Genomic DNA, 5286 nt, shown 5'->3' on the forward strand with positions numbered 1-5286 from the left:
CACCACCTGAGATACTTTGTGGCAATAGGCTGTGCAGAAGCATGTTTCCTTAATGAAGCATGTGTCCTTAATGAATGATTAAGGAAACATTTATTATTTCCATAAAATCTGAAGCTTTGTCAGAGGTTTGGGCTTGATCCTGGTTGCGCTTACACCCATGCAAAAAAGGATGAATTATTCTAGGTCAAAGGAGTTATATGGTGTAAATGAGAGGAGAATCGGTCATTTTATGTCCAGAAGACATTGTAAGCAGGAAATTCTTGTAAATGGGTATCTTTATCTGTGGTCCAACCTGTTTTTTCTTTTATGGCCAGCAGTAAGAAAGGAGGGATGGACAAAAGAAGCTTGCCTTGCTTGGAGATACTGTCAGAAACCAACCTTCGATGCACTTTCAGATAGGGTGTGGGTTTGGAATCTCACTCTAAGGAACAGAAAGGACACACATCAAGGTGAGGCTATTATATTTGGGTGTCTCTGGTAAACTAACAAACAAATAAAAGGATTGTACCATATTCCTTTTTGAAAAGGTATAGCTTAACATCTGATCATCTATTTCAGCTAGTTTTCTACAAATAAAATTGGGGCACTTTCTTTGGAATACTTCTGTTGTATTAAATTTGGAGGGGGAGAGGAAGAAAAAGTCTCTCATTTTTAAGGATTCCTGGAACTTGATAAACTTAACATCCATATAGGAGTCTTGTAGAATCTATCAGCATTGAAGAAGCAAAGAATAATAATGGTGTTACTATTTGATTCAATCAGAAAGTGAGCTCTGAAATTCTCCTCAATGCCTTAAATTACCACAGAGATGTGGAGAGTAATCTTTGCATAGAGACCTGCTGATAGGAAAATTTAGCTGGATCTAACAAATTAGCAAATAATGTTATTTTGAGATTTCAGTTAAAGCAACTTAATTGACTAATTTCTCAGGCTAGAAAAATCTAACGGTATTTATCCAATGAGTTGAAAGTGATTTGCGCTTTAGCTTGATTCTCAAACTAACCTTACCAGAAAAGATAATCAAACAATACATGCTTGGAGCATTCCTTAGATATGTATTCAGTAGCTAATCCTGCACTACTGACGTCAATAGTGGATGCTCATGCTCAGTGACTTTGCTACAAGAATGATAAAATGGTTCTTTCTTTTACTTTTAGCCTTCAGAAGTTTAAGGCTTCATAATAATGAACAGGTGCATACAGATTTTTAGGCTCCCTGTTGGGAGGCACTCTACCTATGGTGCTTTACACACAAGAACCATAATTAGGGTGCCACTGAACCCAGCAGGCATTAGTTCGCCTGTTGGGTGGTGGCGGAAGCTCAGCGCCTGCCTGCATTGGTCTTGGCCAGCAGATGGGCACTCCAGCAGCCTTCCAGGATAGCCAGACCACTGCTGGGATCTTAGGGGGAACTAAGTTGGGCTTGTGCAGCAGGGGGCTCCCTTCCCCCACCCCCTACACAAGCCACTTGACAGCAGCAGCCTTATGGTTGCTGCACCTGCAGCTGAAGTAGTGGGGAAAATGCCCCCTTTGCCTGCCTTGCAGGCCTGGCCCAGCTCCCTCCAGTACCATGCCCCCCCCCCCATTGTGCAGGCCCAGCCCAATTCCCCCCAGTACCCTAGCAGGGGTTGAGGGGGGGCTCCCTTTCCTGTTCCCTACTCCCTCACTCAGCTGTTCAAGGAGGAGACAGAGCTTTTTCCAGGAGCCTTTTTTGTCTCCTCTGTGTGACAGCCTACAGGTGGGACTGGGCCAGTGCTCACCTGTGAGTGCTGGCTCAGCCCACAAAGGCCCCTGTCATGCAGGCAGAATCACCCAAGATTAATCTTCAATGTGAACCTGTATATAAGTTCACCAAGGTGTGCTGCCCTAGAGTGCCTTCATCTGATACTACATCAGAGGAGGGTTAACTTTTCATGCGATCTGCCATTTTCAAAATGGTCTGCAGGCCAGAACATTTGTTATGTTATGATGAGTGCTTTTGGCGGCCTCATCATACAAAAGTGTAACTTCTGTTCACACCCAGTATAGAATGCTACTGTTAAGGCCCAGTTCTAATAAATGCTGACATTGGTAGCTGTTGTTCCAAAAAGATAGTTAACAGGAAGAACCTTTGGACTGAGAGACTGTAAATACTGCATTAAGAAACACTTCTTAATATCAAAATCTGAATCTGATGGCAAAATTTGTCCCTGTGATCTACCTTTTTATTCTTATCAACAGAAATCTAGTCATGTGGCAATTCATGATAATAGTTACATGAGTAAATCCTCTCCCTTTATGCTATTTACCCACAAGAACCTTCTACAGATGAGGATAACAAAGATCTCATGCTGATATAATGGGAAACAAACTTTTTCACTTAAATACTTCTCATAAAACAATGGCTGGGTTGTCATTCTAAGAAATATCTAATGTTTTTTTATTATATATTTTAAAGTTACATTTGCTGTAACAAAATATTTGGGAAGTAAATTATCCATTGAAGCTTTTGTAATTTATTACATGCTTGCTAATTGTCGGTAATAATCCTTTTCAATTACTATCAAGAAGTAGGTCAGCCAATTTTTAGTGCTTATGAAACTTGCAATTTAGAGCTAGAAGGCATATCAGTAAGTTACATTTTAATATGGTGAGCAAATAGGCTTCTTAGCAACCCTCTTAACCCTAAAAATGATGCAGTGTAGCTTACATATCTAATTTAATACAGGGTTTTTGTACCCTGCTGGGGTTTGCTAATTATATTTACTGTCATTTTATGTATAAATATCTATATAATTAATTATGATTATTCAAATTAATTATCAAAGCTTTTTTTCCCCTTTAAGTTATAAACCAGAAGGAATTCTATGTAGATTGAAATTCTGTGGGATCCCATTTCTCTGTGGGAAAGAGATTTTTTTCTCTCTCTTTGTGTGTCTTTTATTTAGAATTGTTTTTGTCTAATGTGGTTTATGAATGTCAGAAGCAATATGTTGCCAGCCCATTAGCTTCGTGATAGCACAGAAGGCCAGCATCTGAGCACTCCTGTGCCCCAGGTTCAGTGGAGTTCAGGTGTGTGGAAGAGGTGATGTTTCCAGCAAGATGGGGAGGGATGCTTTATTAACAGAGCCTGATCCAAAGTCTGAATTGGGTTCCTGTTACGCAACTTTATTTTCTTGGCTAGTACGTACAGCAGCGCTGGCACCACTCTTAAAAGACGTTGCTTACCTGCTCAGTACCTAAAGTGTTATTTGCTAACTAGATAGGTGAGAGAAATGAGGAGGGCAAAAGGTGTTTGTTGGAGGAGGTAAAAATGTAGTTTCCAGAATAAAAGAAGGAAAGCTAAATTCAGTGGGGAATTACATGCTTGAATACATAGAGGAAGGGAGAATAGACGGAAGAGAATAAAGCAGACAGTCTGCCTGAATCAGCCTTTCTGCCCCAAACCAAATCTCAGCACAACCAAATGTACACAGACGTTTTGTGAGAGTGAATTTAGTACTCATGAAAGCAAGAGGCTAACAATACTGTCTTAAATATAGACCAGTGTAGGCAGCTTCATACGCAGTTCTAGCAACACACTCTATAATCCACATACAATCCCACTGCATGATTATGATTAGTTGTGTTGAACCTTATTGCGATTGTGCAGCTTACAAAAATAGGCACTAATTGGGCCATCAAAGTCAATGCTCTTTGTAACTTTGGGTAGTATTTGAGCTGAGGTCTTTTCTTTCTTGTTATTCTATACTATGACTATATACCCGTATACCACTACCATTCAGCATAGTGTACAACCAGACCATATTCTTCTGTTTAGTCACAGAATACATAAAACATTTCCAACCGTGCTGTTGTAGCAGTAGAGTTTAAAACAGCTATATGTCATTTGGAAAATAAGGTATATGGAAAGCTGGGAAGATTTCCAGATGACAAAGTTATTTAGTAGCAGAATTAGAGACAACTGAATGGAAACTTAGCTATCACAATAGCAAAAAAAAAAATATTGTTGATAAATATGATGATTTGGTTTAGAAGGAACTGATTTAACATACTGTTGGGTTCTAAATGAACTAGGCAACTCAACTAAGACATCTGATCAATGTATAAATAAAATTAGAGAGTATATAAAATGTGGAAAACAAGGAAAATATTGTAATATGCAATTACAGACTGTTGGTACATTTTGCATGAAAGTATTCATTTCTGGTCACATCATCTCAAAATATACAGTAAAAAAAATCAAAAAAGGTCCAGAGATAGGTAAGAAAAATGAATAAAGACCTGGAGAGACTTCCATATTAAGAGAGATTTAAAAGATTAGGGCTGTGTAGTTGAAAGAGAGATTAATAAGTGGAGACTTCTTAGAGATATATAAAATAATTAATAGTATAGAAGAGGTCAATTGGGTACTCCTAGTCACCCTTCCCCATAATGTAAGAACAAAGGGGCATCTATTAAATTGAAAAGAAATAAATTTAAAACTGATAAAAAGAAATACTTTTTATATACAATGCATAATTAGCCTGTTGAACTCACTGCAAAAAGCTATCATTATGCCCAAGAGCTTAGTAGGATTCTAAAAAAGGATTATGCACTTATTTGGATAATGAGAATGCCCAGGCATACCATAGGACGAAAATGATTGGGGGTGGAATTTTTTTTTTTGTTTTTAACTCTCATGCTTCAAGGCATAAGCCACGTGTTATTTGCCTGGCTTTAGGAAGAAACTTTATATGAACAGATTATTTTGCAAAGGTCCATGATGAGTTTCCTTGGATATTTTACTGAATTGTTTGGCACTGGCCACTTACTAGTAAAGATATGGCACTGGACCACCATTATGATTACCTAGCATGGGATCCTGTCTAGACTTCTGTAAAACTGTAAGAACAGTTTGCCATAAATAAAGATGAACCAGAACTCCAGTGGCTAGAGAAGTGTTAGATAGTTTCATAGTAGCTAGGGTCTGGAGGGACCTGAACAGATCATCTAGCCCAACCCCCTGCCACAGGCAGGAATGAATGCTGGGTTCACAAGACCCCAGACAGGTGATCATCCAACCTCCTCTTGAATTTGCCCAAGGTAGCGGCGAGGACCACTTCCCTGGGAAGTTGGTTCTAGATTTTGGCCACCCTAACTGTAAAAAAATTGCCTTCTGATCTCTAACCTAAACCTATTCTCCAGCAGCTTATTACCATTGCTCCTTGTCACCCCAGCTGGTGCTGGGGAGAAAAGGGCTCTACCTATTTGCTGTTGATCTTCCCTGATGAGTTTGTAGGCAGCCACCACGTCCCCCCTCAGCCAC

The 5286-nt window shown here is 39.3% G+C and overlaps 1 long non-coding RNA gene across 1 annotated transcript in view; it reads left to right on the forward strand.

The window, feature by feature from the left end:
• The first annotated feature begins 320 nt into the window (after positions 1-320).
• The window catches only part of LOC109319580, a 17420-nt gene continuing 12454 nt past the window's right edge, over positions 321-5286 (forward strand). The window contains exon 1 of the long non-coding RNA XR_002103549.1: positions 321-449. This is a non-coding gene — a long non-coding RNA (uncharacterized LOC109319580). The remainder of the gene's footprint in view (positions 450-5286) is intronic.

This window comes from Crocodylus porosus, unplaced genomic scaffold (assembly GCF_001723895.1).
Source record: "Crocodylus porosus isolate Cpor-Errol unplaced genomic scaffold, CroPor_comp1, whole genome shotgun sequence".
In the NCBI taxonomy this organism is placed as follows: domain Eukaryota; kingdom Metazoa; phylum Chordata; order Crocodylia; family Crocodylidae; genus Crocodylus; species Crocodylus porosus.